At 41.7% G+C, this 12,081-nt stretch overlaps 1 protein-coding gene across 2 annotated transcripts in view; it reads right to left on the bottom strand.

Annotated features, from left to right (window-relative positions):
• ARMC4 (armadillo repeat containing 4) overlaps positions 1-11,630 on the bottom strand; it is a 378,797-nt gene extending 367,167 nt beyond the window's left edge. The window contains exon 1 of one of the 2 annotated variants that reach the window (XM_033931435.1): positions 11,204-11,630. The gene's annotated coding sequence lies outside the window, so the exon portion shown is untranslated. Of the gene's footprint in view, positions 1-9,556; positions 9,626-11,203 lie in introns of those variants that run through there. The other variant, XM_033931436.1, reaches the window with a different exon arrangement.
• Positions 11,631-12,081: the final 451 nt, after the last annotated feature.

A 12,081-nucleotide genomic window follows, 5' to 3' on the forward strand; every position in this document is an offset into this window, starting at 1 on the left:
AAGGAGAAAGAAAGGGGGCAGGCAGGGAGACAGAAGGGAAACAGAAAAAAAGAAAGGGGGCATCAAGAGGAAAAAAAAGAAATAAAGGGCAAGGAGAGAGGAAGAAAAAGTTTGGGGAGGGAATGAGGTCTGGAGGAGAGGAAGCATACAGGCTGAAAGAAGGGAAGAAAGATTGGATGCACAGTCAGAAGATGAAAGTGCAACCAGAGACTCATGAAATCACCAGACAAGGTAGGAAAAATGATTTTATTTTAAATTTAGGGATCAAAATGTGGCTGAATTTATATCTGCTGTCTATATTTTACAATATGGCCCCCTTTCACTAAACCGCAATAGTGTTTTTTAGCGCAGGGAGCCTATGAGCGTCGAGAGCAGCGCTGGGCATTTAGCGCAGTTCCCTGCGCTAAAAACTGCTATTGTGGTTTAATAAAAAGGAAGGGGGGTATATTTGTCTATTTTTGTATGGTTGTTACTGAGGTGACAATGCATAGAGTCATCTGCCTTGACCTCTTTGAAAAAAACCCAGAATAGGAATGATAATTAACATTTTCTCAGCGTATAGTGTGCTTTGTATTTTTTAATTTTATTGTTGGTAGATCATTTTGACTTGGTCATTTTAAAGTAGCTCGCAAGCCCAAAAAGTTTGGGCACCCCTGAGCTAGAGCGTAAAAGTTGTGTATTTCTATTTTATCCCCCCTTTTACAAAACTGTGGAGCGTTTTTTAGCGCCAGCCGTGGTGGTAGCAGCTCTGATGCTCAGAATTCTATGAGCGTCAGCACTGTTACCTCCGTAGCTAAAATTCACACTACAGTTTTGTAAAAGTGGGAGGGGTTAGTTTATGATGACATATTCCATACTAGGCGAAGGTGTTTTCTGTGTTCTGTGTGTTCGAAAGACATGGTTTTCTATTAGGATTGACGGTGTAGGATTGATCTGTGCTGGTCTGGCTTGTTTAGTTTTACAATGGGTGTATTGATGTACTGCTCACTGCAATATATAAGATGCTGCCTTTTCCTAGGTACTCATGTGTGACATGGTTTGTTACTAAAAATCATGTTTTTCGTACAGATGGGGAGGGGGGGTGCCAAAAATTGATGTGCCCCGGGTGTTACATATGCTAGGTACGCCACTGTATGTAAAGACACCAGAAAGCTGGCGAAGCAAAAACTTTAAGTAAATTGTTATTCTTCTAAGTTTTGAGTATTTAACCATCCCACAATCTCACGGGCACTCGTTTCAAGTTTATTGAGATTTTGATTTAAACGCAATATCAAATATTTTCAATGCGTATAACAAAAATAAATTTGGGGAAATAAATAAAACCATTTGAACAATAAACATACAAACATATCCATAGATGATTAAAAATACATAAGGAGTACAAGGATAAACTACAATTGTTTAAAAATGCGTCCTCCGCGCCTGCTCATAAATTTGTGGAGTATGTAATTTGTCGCTCATGCATATTTTTTTTTGCACACACCTCATCAATCCTTAGAGGGAACATTGGTCCAGACCTAAGGATGATGTCCCCTTACTAGCAGATAGAGGCAAAGACTTGAAGATTATGACGACACAGAAACTTACAAAAAAGAAAAGCAGATAAAGTCTGTCTATCCATGCCATTAGTATAACAGGTGTACAGCCAGAACATTCCAGTATATTAATGCCAGAGCTACTCAACATAGATGTAGATCTAATTTACAATATCAGTGATGCAACTGATGAGAAAAACCCATACCACCAAACCAAAAAGACCTCAACGACTTGATCAGAGATCTTGGTCTTACCAAGTCCAATGCCAAGCTTTTGACGTCTAGGCTCAAGCAGTGGAACTTGTTGGATAAAAGTGTACAAGTCCCAGATCAGAGGAAACATCACCAAGCTTTTTTCACCTTTTTCACCCCTAAAGATGGGTTCTACTTCTGCCACAATGTGACTAATCTGAGGCAACTGGAATCACCTGTAACCCACTGATAGCCCATCCAGGAGCAACGGCAAATGGAAACCACTGGTGGACCTCTAGAAGGTGCTGATGCCACCACTGAACATCAAACTGGGCCTAATGAAACAATTTGTCAGAGCTCTAGATAAGGAGTTAGCAGCCTTCGTCAACTTCCCTAATCTGTCTGAGGCAAAAGTCAAAGCTGGTGTCTTCATCGGACCACAGACAAAGAATATCCTAGAATCTAATCTAATATTTGTGAGTCGCGCAAACCTATACAAGCTCTAGGCAACTTGAGGAAAGGAAGGGGGAAGGGGGAAGGGTCAGGGTAGAAGGAAGGAGAGGAGGGACAAAGAAGGGACAGGAAACTTAAAACTTGGGCGAGTTAAATAGGGTCAGATGCTTAAGAAGATATTAGGGAGATTTTCCCAAGAAGCTAACTAGGAAGGAGAAAGCAGCTTGGAACAGCTTTGTAGCAGTAGTTTAGGGCTTCCTGAGCAATCAGGCAGAAAAACTACATGTAGTCGATTCAGAATCTGGTGAAGAATTACAGTAAAACATCCCAAGATGGTGTCCGATTAAGACCTGGGCTTCAGTGCCTCACTCATTTGTTTTTCAATTTTTAGTTTTCTTTTTCCTTTTTTACTCTGGGTTGTTTTTTTTTTCATCTGCTTTATTTTTAGTTTTTATGTTGTTTCACTTTTAATTTTACGCTGGATGAGTCAGATATTTACTAACACCTTTGAATTACTGAGTTCGGCCGTTATAGAACTGCAGTTTAATAGTTCGATTAACCTGGAGGCCTTGAACTGTTGATCTTTAGCCGAGGCTCTTCCTACCTGTCTTTGTTGTGGGGTGAAGATCGTGGGAGGATCGAAGCTCTCTTTTTCTCCCTTTTGGAGGCCAACATTATGGCTATGAGTGGAGCAGCTGGTGAATTTGGATCCCGATTCTGCCCTGCTTTGCACCGTGCTGACTCTTTTCATCTTCCACTGAGTGGCTGCGCTGTAGATACCACTGCTTGCGTTAGGTCCTGCATTGGAGGATCACAGCTGATTTCGCCCCTCCCTCCACCTGGGGTTCAGCGCTGTTGCTGAGGGCGGCACACTGCTGCTCCATGCCAACTCTTCATTTACAAATAAATGGGGAAACCAAAACCTTGGTACTCTTATCTATTAGAGTAATTAAAGAGAGTTGAGAACTAGCCTTTTGGAAACGTCTTCCTATATTTTTGAGACTGTACCACCCAGTAAATTTTTGACCACAAATATATTCGGTTCCCTGACGCAGGATCGAAATGGGCCGCGTCGGAATCCCCGGCTAAGATAAGTCTTTCATTAACAGATTCATAGTGGCATAAGAACTGTTTTAACTGCTTGCTGGCAGCGAAGAAAGTTATTTCTACATTTATTGAACTATATGCAATGACTGGGTGGTGAGGCGATATTCTTGGGGTTTGCCCCTTGTTTTTGCCTCTGTGTCTCTCAGCATATATTTTTTGAACTTTAAAATGATCATTTAATATGCACAAGAAGAATGTGGAATGTACTGAAGGAGTGATTTCGTGTTACTATTGACTCTTCATTTACAACTGCCTGATGTTGGTGTCATGAAGTCTGCTGGCACTGTCGGTCCCACCACAAAGTCTGCCGAGTTTGGTAATCCATGGCGGGCTTGGATTTAGGATGCTGCAGCCCTTCTTGCCTGTTCCTGATACTGTTGAGGACAGAGGATGGAGTCTTTTCTGGTGAGGTAGATATAATTTCAGGGATCGGACGGCGTGTTTTGGGTTTTTTTGCATCATGACCTTGGCTCGCAGCTGCTGAAGAGATGATCTTGCCTAGTTCAGTGACATTGATTTGTACTGTTTGAAATATGTTAATTTTGTATTTACTTTCTCTTGTTTTGTTTTTTGGGGTTTAATTTTTCCTATTTTGTTTTATCCCTTTTGGGGTTATTTATGAATTTTTGTTTCTTTTTTTCTTTTGTTATATCTTTAGTATGTAAGTAAATGTTTATTCAAGTGCTTTAGCTAGATTGTGAGCCTTTTGGACATATAGGAAAGTTCCAATTGCCTATTATTAGATTTATATTATACTATGTAAGCCACATAGAATTGCTGGATATGTGGTGCTAAATAAATAAATAAATAAAATGGGCTGCAGGATGTCTCTCAAGGTCCGTGTCCTTGATATTCATCTTGGGACATTCAGGAAAAACATGGGAGCATACTCAGAGGAACAATGTGAGCACTTCCACCAGGATATACTGGACTTCAAACACTGCTACCAAGGAAAATGTAATGAGAACATGATGGGGAGACTACATCTGGTTGCTTATTCATGAAAGTGATTTACTATATATGTTATATGTTCCGCCTTTATCTATTCTGTTCAAGGTTGGACAGTTTGACATGGACATTCAATATGGTTGCTGGTACAGGTAGAGCAGTACAATTAATACACACACCCTTTTACAAAACTGCACAAGAGATTTTTAGTGCTGGCCAGTGCACTGAATGTTCTGCACTGCTCCAACACTCATAGGAACTCTATGACCATCGGAGCAGCGCAGAGCATCCAGCGAGCCAGACAGCGCTAAAAACCTCTTGCGAGGTTCTGTAAAAAAAGGGGGGGAATTTAGGTTGTAGTTATAAATACACAGTTACTAGTACAAGTAGGTTATTGTTGGCTATTCGTTTTGTCTCGGAAGTTGCATTAGACAGTTTAAAAATAGCCTTTTACAAATGCCATTCAATTACTTCACGGTTGGCTCCCTGCCTTGGTAGACAAATGCTTTAAAAAGATTTCTGAAGCCGAAATAATTTGCACAAGATTATAGTGTAAGCAGTAGTTAGTTCCAGCATTTTGCTAATTGATATTGGATTGATAAGGTAAATTTCCTGGTAGACTTTATATTGTTGCAAGCTGGGAATTTTAAGTGGAAAAGATTTCTGGTGGAATATCTGTTAGAGGCTCCCTGGAGTAGGGTGGCCAACTCTGTTAGGTAGGTGGGGGCATTCCCTCTTAAGATCTTAAAGGCAGTGATGCCTAATTTAAACTTGATCCTTGCGGTTATGGGCAACCAATGTAGTTCCATATAGTAACATAGTAAATGACAGCAGATAAACACCTGAACGGCCTATCCAATCTAGGTGTAGGTGTTCCAATTTTCATAATCCGTATACGAGTCTTACCGCTACATTTTGAGCTAGTTGAAGATGCAACAGTAATATCTTAGATCAGAGGACTAGTGTTACAGTAGTCTAATCACAAAACTACTCAATTTTAAATATTCTGTGGTTATCTTTGTATAACTTCAATATAAATATATGTTAATTGTGATTCATATGTTACTTTTTATGACTTTATAAGAATGAGAAGATGAAAACTTGCAAAATTTGACTATCCTGGTCAGAAAAGCAAAGTTTTATGGAAATAATAGACATTTTCTATACTTTTTAGGCATGAGCAAATAGGAAATTATATTTCCTGCCCAGGAACAAAAATAGTGTTACAAAGTGTTATTTTTCTCCTTTCAATAAAGTACAGCAGAAAAGTTATCCAAATATGAATGATTAACCTATTATGAGATAGATGAAATTATTGTGAGGTGAAATATGTATTTCATCTATGTATTTCCAACCAAATCAGTAATTTTTTTATATGAGGGTCATTTCATAAATAATGCACACTATTTTATTATTTTTTTTTTAATTTACGTTTGTTTGTTTTTCAAATATTTCTTTACAATCCTTCAATATAGTCTCCCTGCTTTGCAATGACCGAGTCCCAACATCCGGGAAACTTCATTATTTCATCCAAGACACCGTTTTGTTCAGTTGCCGAATGGCTCGGGTACCAGCGGAATAAAGTTCTTCCAGAGATGCAAAACGATGTCCACGCATAGATCGTTTCAACTTTGGAAAAAGGTCGAAGTCTGGTAGACTCACATCTGGACTGTAGGGAGCATGAGGTAAAACTTCCCAGTCATATTCGCGTAGTTTTTCAATGACAAGTGGAGAACTCCATCTTCCCCACAACCAAAAAAGTTTTGATGAGCTCAAAAGTCAAACAAATGATTATTTTTGCTTATGATTATGAAGGCATCATCACCACAAAGTTCCATGTGGAAGAAGTGTCACAGCAGTGTATTATCTTGATTTTTTGCAAAAAAAAGCGCAGAAAAATGCACAAAACCCGACCTCAGTTGCTCTTGGCTGGGCCACTAAGTCTTCACGACAACGCTAACCCACACACAGGGAATGTCATTGAATAACTACACGAATACGGCTGGGAGGTGTTACCTCATGCTCCCTACAATCCAGACATGAGACCACCAGACTTTGACCTCTACCAAAGTTGAAACAACCTATGCATGGACATCATTTTGCATCTTTGGAAGAGCTTTCTTCCGCCGGTACCCGAGCCATTCGGCAACTGAACTAAAACAGTGTCTTGGATGGAATAATAAAGCTTCCCAGACATTGGGACTCAGTCATTGCAAAGCAGGGAGACTATATTGAAGGATTGTAAAGAAATACTTGAAAAAAATAAATAAATAAAACATGTAAATTTTAAAACATAGTGTGCATTATTTATGAAATGATCCTCGTATAACTGTAAAACTAATCTGAAAAGTTATTTTTCAAAAACTGAAACCTTCATCTGGTTGTAAATACAATAGACTTTCTGTTAACTGGAACTAAGCAACCAGAACTCTCAATCAACCAGAAAAAAAATCAAAGAAATACTGTAATATCTAAGATAATAATACCCTTAGCGCACATGCGCACTTCAATTTTTGTGGCTCCGTCGCTCTGTGGTCGGCAGAGAAATGTTGCAGAGTGTGGCACGTGCGCACATTGGGAGCCGACATCAGGGAGAGAAGGAAGCGGTGGTGGCGACCGAGCTACGGAGCTGGGGGAGGGAAGGCCACAACTACTGCCGCTCCGTGATCGCACAAGCCTTCTCCTCTGCCTCCACTCTCCCCTCTGGGTGAATTTCCGGGTCGAGGATGAGGAATTGTTGGAGGCTGGTGGCACTGCCGCAGAGGGGGTGGGATGGGCTGGGGGGGGGGGCGGTCAAAGGAAGGGGAGCGGGGCGCAGGCAGGGAACAGGAGAGAGTTAAGGAAAGAGACAGACAAGGCCAAGGAGAGAGAGAGAAAGAGACAGAAAGGCACATAAACAGCAGCCAAGAGAGAGAGAGAAAGGCAGAAACATACACAGACAGCAGCCGAGAGAAAGAGATAGAAAGACAGACAGACACACAGACAGCGGCCAAGTAGATAGAGAGACAGACAGCGGCCAACAAGAGAGAAAGAGACAGAAAGACAGACAGACACATAGCGGCCAATGAAAGAGAGAGAAAGAGACAGAAAGGCACATAAACAGCGGCCAAGGAGAAAGAGAGAGAAAAAGACAGAAACATACACAGACAGCAGCCAAGGAGAGAAAGAGATAGAAAGACAAACAGACAGACACACAGACAGTGGCCAAGAAGATAGTCAGACAGCGGCCAATGAGAGAGAGAGAAAGAGACAGAAAGGCACATAAACAGTGGCCAAGGAGAAAGAGACAGAAACATACACAGACAGCAGCCAAGGAGAGAGAGAGAGAAAGAAAGAGACAGAAAGAAAGACACACAGAGGCCAATGAGAGAGAGAAAGAGACAGAAAGGCACATAAACAGCGGCCAAGGAGAAAGAGAGAGAAAAAGACAGAAACATACACAGACAGCAGCCAAGGAGAGAAAGAGATAGAAAGACAAACAGACAGACACACAGACAGTGGCCAAGAAGATAGACAGACAGCGGCCAATGAGAGAGAGAGAAAGAGACAGAAAGGCACATAAACAGTGGCCAAGGAAAAAGAGGCAGAAACATACACAGACAGCGGCCAAGGAGAGAGAGACAGAAAGACAGACACACAGCGGCCAATGAGAGAGAGAAAGAGACAGAAAGGCACATAAACAGCGGCCAAGGAGAGAGAGAGAAAGAAAGAAAGAGACAGAAAGACAGACAGACACACAGCTGCCAACGATAAAGAGAGAAAGAGACAGAAAGACAGACAGACACACAGACAGCGTCCAAGGAGAGAGACAGACAGACAGCGACCAAGGAGAGAGAGAGACAGAAAGACAGACAGACACACAGAAAGACAGGCAGCGGCCAAGGAGAGAGGGAGAGACAGAAAGACAGGCAGACAGCGGCCAAGGAGAGAGAGAGACAGAAAGAAAGACAGCAGCCAATGAGAGAGAGAGAGAGACAAAGAAAGACAGACAGACACATCTATTCTAGCACCCGTTAATGTAACGGCTTAAAGACTAGTTTTAAATAAAAAGAAAAAGAAAATCAATTTCTGGTGGAAATTTAAGTGTAAACTTGGCATGCCATACCTGATTACACCCACACTTTGCCTACCACATGCCTGGTAGTTTGTCTGCAACAGTTTGTGGTATGGCACAGTATGGGGTATAGTATTAGTTAGGTCTATTTTTAATAGTAACTTTCAAGCAACCAGAAACTACATTTATCCGGCATCTACCAATCCCTATGAATTGCTGGTTAACTGAGTGTCTACAGTAGTAAGATTATGCCAGCAAGATTGAGTCTTTCTATAGAAAACCATGATTTAAACCAAATCCACCCCAAGTTCAGAAGACAATGTTGAGTAAACCATCTTATAATCTGAGTGAGATTACTATTAACTAATGAGATCTCTTGGAGGTCGCAGGTGTCCAAAAGGCAGAGAATTTAGATGTCATCTACGTAAACTTATATTGTAAGCCCAAGGGATTGGCCCAGACTTAACAGATGGGACAGGAAAATGTTGAATAAGATTGACAATGGCACCTTCTGAAAAGCCTTACTATTGGGTACTCATTTCCCACCCATCCAGAGGAAAGTTCCCAGGGCTCAAGTGTGGACTACTTTGATGGAAAAGGTGCCTTTGTCCTCTAAGCCCCCCCCCCCCACCCCAAGATTTCCTCTCAGGAGGAGGAAGGCAAATAGGCCCCTTTTTCCAGCCTTCCACCACTAATGCACCTGGGCAGTTTGGGGTCAAAGGACTCCAAGAGGACCCTACTATTAATCCAGAGTATCACAAAACTGCATGAGGTTCCTCCGCCTGCCAAGATGCCTGAAGATCAATGAGCACTACTCAAAGTCTCTCAGAAAAGGTCTGAAAAAACTGTGGCCCAAGGTCCTGTTAGGGGACATTTGAGGCCACCTCCAGCCTCTGACAACCCCCTCCCCCCCTCCTTCCAGGATGAAGAAATATCTTCAGGACACAAGAGATTTGAAGCCTGGCCTGAATGATATCATGTGAGAGTCACCATTCCCACTAAAAAGAACTCACTACAGTGCTCTGTTGCCCAGGATTCCACTTGCTACTTCCCAGAGACTCACAGCACTACAGCCTGCTTATCTCCATCACAGAGGAGGCAGTAGAACTGGCAATGGTGTTAACGCACCAGTTCACATAACCCCCAAATCTCCTACCTGCCAGAACTGCAATCTCAGAAGCTGTGGCCTGAAAAGATACCCTGGGTCTTCCACCCCGAATAAGATCACCTGGGATGTGTCTGCTAGTAAATGGTGTAATTTCATTACCTTTGCTTTCCATGTTGGTTTTAAAGGAGCCACAGCCTAAAGTTTAAAATCCTCTTTTTTTTCTTTTGTTTCTTGGTCAGAGAGAAAAGAGACGGCTTCAAATAATCCAAAACACCGCAATCAAACTAATTCATAAAGCAAAAAAATATGATCATGTAACCCCATTTTTTATTAAATCACACTGGCTCCCTATATCTCATCGAATCACCTTTAAAGTTATATTCTTGGTTTATAAAACATTAATCTTTAATGAGCCTCAATTCATATCAAAAATGATTGTCCCATATAATTCTTCTCGCTCTTTACGATCATCTTCATTGAATCTGCTTTCAATCCCGTCTTTGAGGGTCATCGGCACAAGAAGAAATGATATGTTCTCAGTAGTGGCACCTTCCTTGTGGAACGCCCTTCCAAATTATATTAAACTTGAAAAAGATATCACTTCTTTAAAAAAAATTTTCTAAACATATTTATTTCAAGATGCATTTGATTTATGATAAACATATTCCATTTTCTTACATTCTTATAATAACCAACTAAAATTTTTTATATATCTATTCCATTCTTACCTAATGTGCTTCCCATTTTATGTAATTTCACTGAATATTATAATTGTAACTTTTTCCCCTCTTACCTACTCATTCATGTATGTCCAAATCCTCTGTCTAGTGTCTTGTCCCACCATATTAAATGTATTACCACAATCTGTTGGTTTTTAATTTGTACATTGCTTAGATATTGTAATAAGCGATCCATCAAATGTAAATAAACTTGAAACTTGACCTCAGTAAGGGGAAGCCAGAGGAGTACAGAAGTGAAGACAGACTCAGAGGCCCCTGCAAGACTCTGGTGCCTGAGGAAATCCTGTTGGTGATGCTCAATACTACAGAGGGCTTTGCCACTCTGAGCTCAGCCAGGGAAAGGTCTGTGGCCTGATCCCAACACTAGCTATGAACCTCAGCACCAACCCTCATAGGGAGTCAGGCCTATCTGTCAATCCTGCAGCACCATTTCTGAAGGTAAAGAAATACTTTCATGTTCCAGGCTGCACCACTTTTCACATTGCTGATATCATCAAAATATTAAAATTTCTCTAACTTTGCTAGTATAGGGACACAACCCTCTTCTCAGGACTGCTCCAGTTACTATTTACACATGGAGATCCACGTCACAGAACGATTTCAAGAAGACATGGTAGAGGTATGTTTTCCGAATGCCTTGGGTGCTGCTCCCAATTCAAATTGATTTTTGTAGATTTTTTTGTCTTCGAAGAGTTCTCAACCCCCCCCCCCAAAAAAAAAAAAAAAAAAAAAAAAAAAGAATTATTCTGCTAGACTGGGTACGAGAAAAAGACCTATTCATTTTTACTAGAAAATCTATAATTTGCCATATGTTGGGAAAGCCACTTTCTATATTCTGATTAAGTCTCTCAAAAATCCGATTTCCCATAGCACAGCAGTGCTCACATTGCAGCAAAAATTTTCCAATGAACCATTCCTATATTATTACACTATAAGAGAGAAAGCTGTTTTATTCTCTTTTCTCTCGGCTTCATGTTTAATCAATAAAACAGTTCTCGTTCACAACAAACTCTCTTCAGCTTCCCAAAATTCAGCTCCCCTAAATTAGCAATCGGGCAGACGTTACCTGGACTCACGCAGTTGCTCGGTGTAGACATGAAAGGACCCACGCTGTTTTAGTGACGAAAAGAACTCCAGCCCAGCCACAAACACGTTGCACCGACAACGGCGCCGTTACCGTTGCCTTGGAGACAAGTACACCCACTGCGTGTCCAAGTCTTGGTTGCTAGGATACCAAAGAGACAAACGGAATTGCGGATCTCGCGTGCGCACAGCTGACACAAGGAGCAATTGGGTTCTAAGCAGCTATAATAGCGAAGAGGGTCTGGGTAAAAACCAGGATTTGCAGGATTTCCAGGATCCTCATAGACTTGTATTGAGACCCTGGTAAAATTGCAGCGCGATTTCCCAGGATCCTGGTCCACCTTAACAGCAGACCTCCTCTTTTTTGATTGCCACAGCTCCTGCTATGCATTTACTGGAGTCCCCTACAACGCCGTCTTCTCCTTCTCTGCCGGTCCCGCCCCTTATTACATGCTCTTCTCTTCCCGTGTGGGCTGACCGGCAGAGAAGAAGACGTCAACGCGGGGACTCCCTTTAGTTTAGGGTCTCAAAGTCCCTCCTTGAGGGCCGCAGTCCAGTCGGTTTTTCAGGATTTCCCCAATGAATATGCATGAGATCTATGTGCATGCACTGCTTCAATGAATATTCATTGAGGAAATCCTGAAAATGCGACTGGATTGCGGCCCTCAAGGAGGGACTTTGAGATCCCTGAATGACAACCAGACGGGAATAAAAATAGGCTTGCAACTCCGTCTTCTCCTTTTCTGCCGGTCCCGCCCCTTTTACATTTTCTTCTCTTCCTGTGTGGGCGGACCAGTAGAGAAGAAGACGTCAGCGCGGGGACTCCCTGCAGAATGACAGCCAGAGGGGCAGGAAAAAAAT

The sequence above is a fragment of the Geotrypetes seraphini genome, chromosome 2 (genome assembly GCF_902459505.1).
Source record: "Geotrypetes seraphini chromosome 2, aGeoSer1.1, whole genome shotgun sequence".
In the NCBI taxonomy this organism is placed as follows: domain Eukaryota; kingdom Metazoa; phylum Chordata; class Amphibia; order Gymnophiona; family Dermophiidae; genus Geotrypetes; species Geotrypetes seraphini.